This window comes from Microtus ochrogaster, chromosome X, assembly GCF_000317375.1.
Source record: "Microtus ochrogaster isolate Prairie Vole_2 chromosome X, MicOch1.0, whole genome shotgun sequence".
Classification (NCBI taxonomy): Eukaryota; Metazoa; Chordata; class Mammalia; order Rodentia; family Cricetidae; genus Microtus; species Microtus ochrogaster.
This window is the reverse complement of record NC_022026.1, coordinates 15,806,533-15,818,616: the sequence shown is the minus strand read 5'-3', so window position 1 is coordinate 15,818,616 and position 12,084 is coordinate 15,806,533.

Genomic DNA, 12,084 nt, shown 5'->3' with positions numbered 1-12,084 from the left:
TTACTCACTGAATCTGGAGCTCACCAATTGGCTGGACTAGATAACATGTACACTCTTGAAACTCTTAAAATTTCTGTCTCTTAATTCTGGAATTAAAAGCACATACAACTATGCAACCATACTTGGCTTGTTTTTATTTTGAGCATGGATGCTCAGAATCTGAACTCAAGTCTTAAAGTTAAGTACTCATGCTTGTATAACAAAGCATTTTACTGCGTTACCTTCCCAGCCCCCACTTTCATTTTATATATAGGTTTATTAGTGTTTGTTTAAAATATATACCCATGTCTTAAGTGCTAGTACTTACAAATCTGAAACTTAGAAGAGGAGCCTTTGTAAAACATTAATTTAAGGATCTCATGATGAGATCATTTTGGATTATCTATCAGAGAAAATATAAGGACAGGTGTCTTTATTTGGGACAAAGAGGGAAACAATAGGAACAGTACAGGACAAAGACCTGTGAAGATGGAGCCAAATTGGGATCATGTGGACAAAAGTAAAGGCATGTTATCAGAATCTAAACCTGGCAAAGAGGAAGTCATCTATAACCTCTACAGGAAGTACATCCCTGATCACATCTTGTTTTTGAATTGCTGGCCATTTAATTGTGAAAAAGTATCTATTTTTTCTGGTTTTGAACTTTGTGGTAACTAATCCTACCTGTCATGTGCTGGGTTGTCCATTGGTTTCTCACTGTACTTGCGCATCTGCCTGGAGGTGGCTCTATCTTGCTTTCCTCATTGCTGTTCCACTGTATCTACCACCTCCAAAGAACTATGCTGAGAGTTCTGCCTCCAATTCACTGTTCACTTCAGAGTGGTTTGTCTCCTCCTTCCAACTCATCTTGTCTTTGTTCCCATTTGTGAGACCTTCCTTTTTATCATTCCACCTGTAGTGACTTTACCTGTCACGTGGTCTACCTGTCATATGAGAACTTGTCCTTTAGTTTTGACAACTGAACACTATTATTTGATACATTCCTAGAAGGACCTAAGTTCTCTGTCCTTTCAAAGGAGATCAAGTGACTGTGATCATCATTTAAAATGTCTTCAGTAACTTAAGAAACACCCAAATGACACTGGTACCCAGACTACTCAGAATGATTATTATCCCATTATGGGAGAAAGCAACACGGGAAGAAAAATTTTCCCAAATACTGGTGGTAAAGAACTTGCATATATTTTGTTGTTTCTATTTTCTAAGGAACCGGGGAACTGACACAGTCTATCATACCAGCCTTGTGTCCTGTGTCTTAGCATCCCAGAGATCCATATGTGCTTGTAGGAGGAGGCTGTTTGTTTGTTTTCCGGCTGCCCAGACTCCTGAAATAATGACATAGAAACTGTATTAATTAAATCACTGCTTGGCTTGGCCTATTAGCTCTAACTTCTTATTGGCTAGCTTTTAATCTTAATTTAACCCATTTTCATTGTTTTATATTTTATTACGAGGCTTGTGGCCTACTAGCAAGGTTCTGGTGTGTCTGTCTCTAGCGGAGGCTCCATGGCTTTTCTCTGACTCCGCCTCTTTTCTTCTCCCATCATTCAGTTTAGTTTTCCCTGCCTAGCTCTACTCCTTTGCCCTATCACAGGCCAAGACAGTTTTTTTTTATTAACCAATGGTATTCACAGAATACAGAGGGGAATCGCACATCACGTGCCAGTGGTTATTTGCTGTTCTTCTCTCCAAGCCTTTGTTCCTACTCTCTTCTCTGCTTGGACTAAGGTTCTCCTCTCTCCTGGACTGTGTAAGCCGATTCACTCTCTGCTACTCCCTCAGTTTCCTAGAGTTAGCTTACAAGACATCTGTAAGAACACTTTTCTGATTCCTGAGCCTATAGATTTAGTATCAAGCCTGTTTGCGTGTATTTCTATGGCACCATAGCCTTCTCTTTATCTCTGATCTGCTCTCAATGGTAAGTGTGATCTCTTCATTAAAATGGGGCAGTTTAAAGTTGCGTTCTTTTCCAATAGGGTTTTCACAAAACAGAAATGGAAGAAAGGGAGATGGAATTAATTAAACTCTTTAAGAATGGAATATTTTCTGTGGCTGTATAATTCCTGTAAAGAAAGGATATAAATAAGTTACTACCTTGGAAATACTTTGTTTTTTGCGTACTGGATCTGAATGCAGAATTCCCTAAGTCAGACTATAATTTCCTTTGCAACAAAAATGCCAAAAGTTGATGATAAGATAAATAGAAGTCTCTCAAATATGAAGAAATTCTTGTTTATAGTGGTTATAAAGGAATAGAAATTATTTATTTGATACTTCTCTACTATGTTCTAAATGACTTGTAGCAGGAAAGATCTGGATTCCCTGTGGTTATTGTAATGGTTAGATCCTTAATTATTTGTGGAATGGACAAGAGAATGTGCCCTTCATGACCCCCTGTTTTTGATTCAGAAGCTGTGAAGGCAGAAAAAGAACACATGCTTTGGAACTAGATCTGCCCTTTGCCAGGATTAGTGTCCTGGAGCCCTGTAGACAAGACCTTCTTATCACTCATCTCAGAAACATAAACACATGACAGGATTTTTAGCAGTGGAGAATGGGGAAAAGCAGATAATGTTAGCTTTTTTTTTCAGTCTAGAAAAAAGTATCAATAAAAGAGCTGCATGCTGGGAAGTGATAAGGATACCACACACAATGGTGGCAATCAATGCAAAGCCCCTCGATGGTCAATAACCACAGAGGTGCCAGAGGAGATTTTGCTAAAGGACCAACCAATTAGCTTTGGTCTCCACTACCTTCCACAGAAGGACCCAAAATTTCAGGAATAACTGATGGGCAGTTGGGCACATGGGCACTTCCAAGCTATATTATGTTAAAGCCATATTATGTCATGTTAAAGGAGGCTGGCAGCATTTTGACCCTTGAGCACAAAATCGGAAAGCAGCCCCATAATTGTTTGGTCCCTAACAGAAAAAGGCCAGAGCACTCATTTCTAGTCTTGAGGTTCTGGGGCCACCCCAAATGTTGTCTTAGACCTGAGTCTAAGAAAGCTGTGTCTGGAAGAAGAATATAATTTATAATGAGGGATGGCGAAAGGGGGCTAAATAACCAGAGTATTGATCAAATAGGTCAGGACCCTGGAAGTCAGTGCTTTCTGAAAGCTAGATAAGCATGCAGGACAAACGAATAGGAGAAAAAGATACAAGAAGTTGAAATTAGTGCCTCAAATAATTTCTTTAGTACAGCCTTCCTCTGCATTCCCTGGCATGCTTCACTGGGCAAGAAGCATGCTCTTAAGGCTACTTGTTCTCAATTCCCTGGTTGTATTAGCTCAGGGTTAAAAACCATGAAGAATTTAATGGTTCATGTTGAGAAGATCATAGAATGTTAAAGGGCAAATCTGAAGACTAATGATGCATCTTTTATAAAGTATAGAGTACCATACACTTCAATTCAACAAATGTCTTCTGAACTGGATTTTCTGAATTTGAGGTACTATAATTATAGCACAGAGGAGTGCAAGCTAAATGCTGTATCACATGCTCTCAGTAAATACACAGCCTCTCATCTGAAAAAATGAAGGCATAGGAAGGGACTGAAAACTGTGGGTTGCATTTCAGTGATAAGTAATGCAGAAGAAATGAGATTGGAAAGGTAAGTAGAGGTAGTCTCCAAAGCTAATCAGACAGCTCTCATTAAGAACATGCGTGTGATTGCATCCTGTACAACGTTGTGAAAATGTTGAAGGGAGTTAGATCATTGTATTTGAATAGGGATTATGTGTGGTAGTAAGGCAAGAGAAGCAGTATTGACAAATGTATCAAGAGAGTTCTAATGATGACTTGGTAACAGATGAAATGTTGGGGATGAAGTGGATAGGAAACAGATTACAGAGAGTTTGCAGGCCTGGGTGAAGAGGAGAATATATCACTCACAGAAATACATAGCATCATTGATTCACAAGGAGATAAGGTTTTTTTTAAATTTATTTATTTATTAAGGATTTCTGCCTCCTCCCCGCCACCGCCTCCCATTTTCTTCCCCCTCCCCCTCTCCCTCATTTTGTGTTTTTTTAATGTTAGTCTTGTAGTGTTGGTTAAATTTCTGAGTGAAGATATCAAAGATGGAGTTGGAAATGTGAAAACAGAACAATCATAGATCTTCACTGTAGCATCTCCCATACATCCATCTACTCTCTCCCCCCCAACATTTACCTCCCTCAATGTGCACTATTTGTGCGGTGAGTTTTTCTTAGCTCTTTGCTAAGAAAGACCCTTGAGTAACTGTAAAAAAAAATCAAAGGTTTATAAAATTTACGGTTGGAAGCAAGTGGATCATACTCAGAGAGGGGATCATGTTATTCACTGAGTAAATATGTAATACGAATGGTGCTTTTATGAGAAAGGATAAGTTTGGAAACAAATACATAACTGTGAAGAGGCACATGACCACACCAGTAGGAGGAGGATGGAACAGATTTTTCCTCAAGTCTCAGAAATGATCAACCAAAGAGCTGGGCAAATGGATTGGTGAAGAGCTGCATTTACTATGCAAGCGTGACGACATGAGTTGGGGTATCTAGCACCCATGTGGAAAAGTTGGGTATGGTCACATATGTCAGGAGTGGATGGGTGGAGACAGGAAGCTTGGTGGGGCTTTCCGGGGCTTGCTTCTTGTTCTCAGATCTGTTAGGGAACCATTGCCAAGACTGTTACTATTGGAATGAACATGGTAGGAAAGCAGAATTAAAAAAGAAGATAGCACTGATTGGAACTGGCAAGGTGATGTTGGGCTCACAAATAATGCCCCAGGACTAGGAATATAGTTTAGTGGTACAGCAGTTGACTAGCTTGTGTGAAGCCCTAAGTTCAATTGCCAGTACCACCCCCACCACGTCCACAACAACAGACCCACCAAACAATGCCCGAATATGAGCATTATAATATGCAGTCAGATTTCTCACTTACAATTGTGGTCATTTTAACCTGGGAGAAAAGTCTCTGCTTGACTTAGAAATGTGAATCATTTGTTATTATATTGTCTGGAACACAAAGAAAATGAGTACATTGGTAATTCATGCTTGTGCTCCTTAGCTTCCGCCACCATTTCCTCTCCACTCACAATTCATAGGTCAGAAATAGCCACAGGAGCCTACCAAACTGCAAGAGTGATGCACATTTTGTGCATCAGGAAGAATCAGCAAACTGGGTACTAGTGGACAAGTACTACAGAATCAATTATGTTTGGGTGGGAAGGAGGTAGCTTAACCCTGGAAGAACACTAAGTGTAGGAATAGGCCAAAAAAATATAACAGAGAAAGAAAAATTTTAAAAAGGAAAGAGAAGAGCGAGAAAAAAGAAACCCAATAGAGTGAAAACCTTGAAGAGGAATGTGAACAAAAGAACTGAGTAGGGTGAACTTAACCTTGGGAAGGAGGCAGGCTTTGTTCCCTCTAAGATGACTATGAGCAGAAGAGGGTGAAAAGAGCTTCTATGTAATATTGTAGGGCAGGAAAATTCCTTGTGATCATTATTAGCAATATTATTCTGAGACTTGACCTGTCCTTCCCTTCTTTTTTTTCCAGATGTCTATTTACAATTCTTTCATATGAGAGTTCAGACGGTTCCAGTACTTCCAAAATTAACACAAGATGATTACTCAACAGGACTGAATTAGCTTTCAAGAGTCTATTCCATTGCTCCCTCCTTAAAGGAAAAGTTCAGAGTTGAATCAAAGTTCATATTTCAGTGCCAACAGAGTACGACGGCTGGCTGCCCCCATTTTCCCTTTGGAACTACATCATCTTGTGAATGTTTCTGAAGTAATAGTTCACCGGTCTATTAGCATAATACCTGGAATATTGACTCTACTGGCTTACAGGAAGAATGATGCCCTTGCTTCTTCTATATTTATAGCTCAGAGTCATGGGACTCAAGATTCCAGGATTTCAAGAGAACTTGACTGAGGACCATAAAAACTTACCAAAGTAAAGGAGATCCCCCCCCCTGGTTTTAGAAGCATGCACCAAAGGTTGATTATCCTGTCACTAGTGTCATTCTACTGCTATTTTTTTAATGGTTAACCTAGTTTGCTCATCTCTCCTTTGAGATGTCTGTCCTATTGTTTTCTTCAACTAAAGAGTAAGATTTAAGGAGAAATTCAGAAAAAGAGCATTGTTGAGCATGGGCTATAATATTACAAGCCATGATATAAATGAAGAATATCATTATAATGTCCTATAGCCTTAATTTAAAAGTTAATACATCTTTTCTCTTTCCTATAAATGTGTCAATTTTAGGACCATATAATTAACAAGTTACTAAGTCAGTCTTGGTGATTTTCAAGGAACTCATGAACTAGAGAAAGGGCTAGGGAGAAGAAGAGGGGTGGGGAAAGAGAGAGGAGAGAGAGATTATTTTTATTCTGTTTCTCTCTATGTGAAACCCTTAATGGTAGGTACCAAGAATAGAAGAGATTAAGAACTAAGAGATGATTTTGTCTGGCACTATCTGGAAAGCTTTGCAGAACATGTGATAGTTAGTTGACTTTGGTCAGAAAGGATGAGTTAGGATTCGAGGATTCTACTTTCTCCAGCCCTCTACATCTTGATGACTCGTCCATTTCCTTCTTTAGCTTTATAATCACATTCATATTCTGGACCATCTCATCTTCATGCTTTACTTTGGCCCTTATTATTAACACTAATCCAATCTTGGTGATGGCCAATGGCTGGCTCTTCTTTGGATTTTCCTCTATGGCCCTTGCATCTTTACCCCTGCGCTAGAGATTATCTCTTGTTATATATATATCTGCTTCTCCTTTGCTGAATTTCTGCCTATAGCTATTGCATTCGAGTGCTAGGGGACCTTCACTATCCTCATATTCCTCATTTGGGGCTTTGTAAAGCTGATGTTGTTACTAAAGCTTTAAAGGTGGAGAAGGGAGACAGGATTGAAGAGAGAAGTTATCCTTGTGGCTAAGGGAAGTAGACAAAATTGCCGAGGAGAAAATGGGGATCTTGTGGGTGGGGTGGGATGGGGATAAGGGGAGATGGGGAGAGAAAAGGGATAAGGGGTGGATGGGGGGAACTTGGGGAAAAAAGGATGATCGGGATAAAGGAAGGTTGGTTAGGGGAGCACGGAAGCACAATCCTTAGTTAAGGGAGCCTCCTTAGGGTTGGCAAGAGACTTGAACCTAGAGTGGCTCCCAGGAGCCCAAGGCGATGTCCCCAGTTAGTTCCTTGGGCAGCTGAGGATAGGAACCTGAAATGACCCTACGCTATAGCAATACTGACGAATATCTTGCATATCACCATAGAACCTTCATCTGGTGATGGATGGAGATAGAGACAGAGACCCACACTGGAGCACTGGACTGAGCTCTCAAGGTCCCAATGAGGAGCAGAAGGAGGGAGAAGATGAGCAAGGAAGTCAGGACCACGAGGGGTGCAGCCACCCACTGAGACAGTGGAGCTGATCTACTGGGAGCTCACCAAGGCCAGCTGGACTGTGACTGAAAAAGCATGGGATAAAACTGGACTCTCTGAACATGGCGAACAATGAGGGCTGATGAGAAGCCAAGGACAATGGCACGGGGTTTTGATCCTACTTAATGTGCTGGCTTCGTGGGAGCCTAGCCAGTTTGGATATTCATCTTCCTAGATATGGACGGAGGGGGGAGGACCTTGGACTTACCACAGGGAAGGAACCCTGACTGCTCTTTGGACTGGAGAGGGAGGGTGAGAGGAGTGGGGGGAGGGGGAGAAGGGTGGGAGGACGGGGAAAAGGGTGGGAGGAGGGAAATGGGAGGCTGGAAGGAGGCGGAAACTTGTTTTTTTTTTTCCTTTTCTCAATAAAAAAAAGATAAAAAAAATAAATCCACCCCATGAACTACTCAACAAGCCTCATGTATTAACCTGGTCTTGAGAAAAAAGAGTACCTTTTCCTAATTAGCCTGAACTCTGTGGGTCTTTGGCAGTGTAGAGAGAGGTCTGATACTATTCCAGCTGAGCAATCTCAGCTTGAGGGTCTAAAAATATTTATCATTTCTATTTATGGTAGGATCATCTGATCTAGTGAATAAAAATTTATAATATTTAGCAAAACTAGATTTTCTGATAAACAAAATGTTTTTTGCTATTAAGTTTGTATAACTCAAGCTATATTTGGGTCTTACTTTCACTAAAAACTCATTTCTATTTACTTGGAATTAAAATACAAGGTGTCCAGTTAAGTTTGACATGTCTACCTAGGGTGTATGCCCTAGATGTACTACCCTTTATGTTCGTGATATAGCTATCCAAGGAGGCCTGACTTCTTGCTCATTCTATCTTTTCTCTTTTTCTCTCTAGCTCATTTCTTTCCAACCATCCAGCCTTTGAATTTCCTTATGGCAAGTAGTTTATCTCTGATATCTGATTTCAGCCAAGACTATTCAGGCACTGCCCAGGGGACTCATCTTTATAACCAAATATGGTCCTTGTCCCAAATTAAAAAGAGTTATTTCCTTGAGAGGAGTCGGCAGCTAGCTCAAAGTAGCAAGGCTACCTGTTCCTAAGTATAGTTACATAGGGAGACATTGAGTAGATGAGGAAGTGTATTCACAAAGGAGGGTTAACTAATTTTAATTTCAGCAATCAGCCTATCCTATATTCTTTTTTATTTAGTTTTCTTTTTTCTTTTTTATTGTTTTTATTGAGATATATATTTTGCTTCACTCCCCTTCCTTCCTCCCCCTCCCCTTCTAGTCCCCATGCTCCCAATTTACTCAGAAGATATTTTCATTTTCTACTTCCCATGTAGATTAGATCCATATATATCTCTCTTAGGGTCCTCTCTGTTGTCTAGGTTCTCTGGGATTGTGAATTGTAGGCTGGTCTTCTTTGCTTTATGTCTAAAAGCTACTTAAGAATGAGTACATTTGATATTTGTCTTTCTGGGTCTGGGTTATCATACTCAATATGATGTTTTCTAGTTCCAGCCATTTGCCCACAAATTTCAAGATTTCATTATTTTTTCTCTATGTAGTAGTCCATTGTATCACATGTACCACATCTTCTTTTTTCATTCTTTGGTAGAGGAGCATTTAGGTTGTTTTCAGGTTCTGGCTATGACAAATAATTCTGCTATGAGCATAGTTGAACACATGTCATTTTAGTATGATAGATTATCCTTTGTGTATATACCCAAAAGTGGTATTGTTGGGTCTATTTTCTTATGGTACATAAACATACACCCATGTTAACTTTTGTTCAGGAAGGCAGTGCTATTCATACATTCAGATCTTTCAGTTGATTCGTGGAGCTCAGAATATTGGGATCCATAAAGATTATCAGTTTCTAGCTTACACTTTTTCTCTTGATTTTCAGATAGGGAAAACGAGGCAAAGAGAGACACTATGCCTTCCTCATTCAAGTCCTCTGATTATACAGCAAATTCAAATTAGAACTAAGATTTCCGCTGGATTATCTCTGCCTTCTCTTGTTCTTGCCTCCAAGAACATGCTAATGATTTGACAAAATGCTACTTCATGCACAACCCCTTTCTCTATAGCTATGAGGTGGTTAATTATATATTCTAGTTACTGGTATGATAGGTATTCTCCTGGGAGAATCTGAAGAGGTATGACCCTTTACAAGCCCTCATTGAGGTCTCTGTTGGACTCATGTTGGACTGAAGCAACTAGAACTTAGCCTGTTTGTCTGACCATTATCCAGATCCTTTCACAGAAGTGGATTTATCCATAGTGATGTCAATATTAGAAGAAACCAATCAAGGCCTTTATGTCCTCAGTCTCATTGTAGAAATGTACATCCTTCCACCTGAAAATCAGGGCCGATGGTTTCAAGGATAAGAGGGGTGTGTGGTCCTAATGAAAGATTTAGACATTGCTAAGCTTCTCCTTCACCTTCTCTTGGAGCCATGTACAGAAGCAGTCAGTGGGGTAGTTCTGTTTGGCTCAATTTCCTACCTTAGTAGATGTTTCTTGATGTCTGTAAATTAGGCAGCTTTGCTAAAGGGGCCCCCTCAGTCACGTTACAGAAAAGCTTCACTTCTGCTGAAATGTAACCATTGTCAGCTTTCTGGTTTGAACCTCCCTCTGCTGGTGAGAATAATCCACATGTGTTCTGCTCAGAAGCTGAAATTTAAAGCGAGGGAATTAGCGTTGCCTGGTAATAAAATGCCTTCACTTACTCCTAGTTAATGATTTTGCCTTTTAAGTACAGAAAGAGAAATGAATATTTTTTCCATTAGCTATTACACTCTGATCATTAACTGGCTGTGGCTAAAAAGGAATACAAATTCTTGTGCACAGTGTATTTGTATGTAACACATTTCACAAATGTGAAATACAGCAATCCAGATTGGCACTGCCTTGGCTTATCCTTTGGCATTTAAGACAAATTTCCATGATGGCTGGAATGACAGATGAAGTCGAATGGGATAGAACAGCCTGCTTTAGCTAAGGCTTTTTATATTTTCTTTGGTGCTTTTCACTGACTGTGGGACATGGGAATCCGGTATCTATTCCAGTTTGACTCATGCCACAAATAAGAGGTAAGGGTTCAAAAGTGAACTCTAGGCACAGAGCAAGTGTGCATGCTCAGTAGCTGTAATGAATAAACAGAAGAGCTAGGCAGAGTATATTTCTTTAGTTTATTTTGGTGGCTCAGAGGAATTTTCTGCTTCCTTTTGTATTTAAGTGACCTTCTTGCTTTTTGAACATAATAAGTACATAGCTTCCAGATACACCGGGTGGTAATTTGCTATTTGTGAGTCCTAGGGCTTAAATGAAAGGAGACAGCAATGAGAAATTAAACATCATTCTCATAGAAAATGTTTTCTTTTCTTTTACAAAGATGATCCTTTCTACAACTTCAGCTCTGCAGCATCCATCCATAATTTATGAAAGCTCCTTTGCTGAGGGATGAAGTAGGGCAATATACTGCAATTGCAGCATCCTTTATCAGTGTTAAATATGTAACTCTTGTATCCATTTGGATCGGAAAATGCAGATGTTCTGTCTTTTCTGTATGCCATCATCATATGTTCTACCTGCTTTTCAATTAGTGTGCTAATTCTGAGGGATATGCAGAGGTGATTAAGAAACGGCTTCTGGCTTCACTCTGCTGATAGCTTATTAGGGAAAAGAGATCATGAATACAAACAGTGTTGATGGGAAGTGTGGATGAAGGCCACAGTTTGGGTTCTGCTTCCAATGGCATGGCTTTGAACTTAATAGGTTTGAGTTTAATCACCTGTAAATAATAGCTTGTAATGACATGAAAGTTAATTTATGAATCTAGGATTCCATAATATCTTCAAGGAAAATATATGGTCCATAAGAGCAGGGTCATTCCTCTATCATTTACTGATGCTTCCTTAGCACTTACGGGGGAGTTAGCAAATAGACTCATTTGTTCTCTTAATGATCTAATGAGCAGAGAATGTGCTAGCAAAATCAGATCAGGGAAAGCTTATTTTAGATTATATGATCAGTGAGGCGTTTATAGAAGAGATAATATTTAAAGATGTAGTGATTTGTATTTAAGCTGGGTGTGGTGGTGCATGCCTTTAATCCTAGCACTTGGGAAGCAGAGTTATGTGAATTTCTTTGAGTTTAAGGCCAGCCTGGTCTATGTAGTGAGTTTTAGGATAGTCAGGGCTATGTAAAAGAGACCCTATTTCCAAAACAAACAAACAACTAAAAAGAATTTGCATTTAAGAGAAACTTGTAGAACAAAGGTCCAAGCTTTAGGACCTACTAGAACATGTCATCACGGGAGTCACCAGACTTCTCAAAGTTTTAGCTTTCTTAGAGATAAGGTGAACAATGAGAGAAGATAGGAATCACATGACAGATTTGCTATGAGAATATGCAGAGGAAGTGAAGACATCTCATGTAGTGCTAAACCTGTGAATTAGGAAGTAGGAATAAGGAAATCTGAAAGAATCTAGAGGTATGAAAAGAAGGTAAAAAACAATGACATCGAGAACTTTGCATGCAAATGGATGGAAATAGAAAACACTATCCTGAGTGAGGTATCCCAGACCCAAAAAGATGAACATGAGATGTACTCACTCATAATTGGTTTCTAGCCATAAATAAAGGACATTGAGGATACAA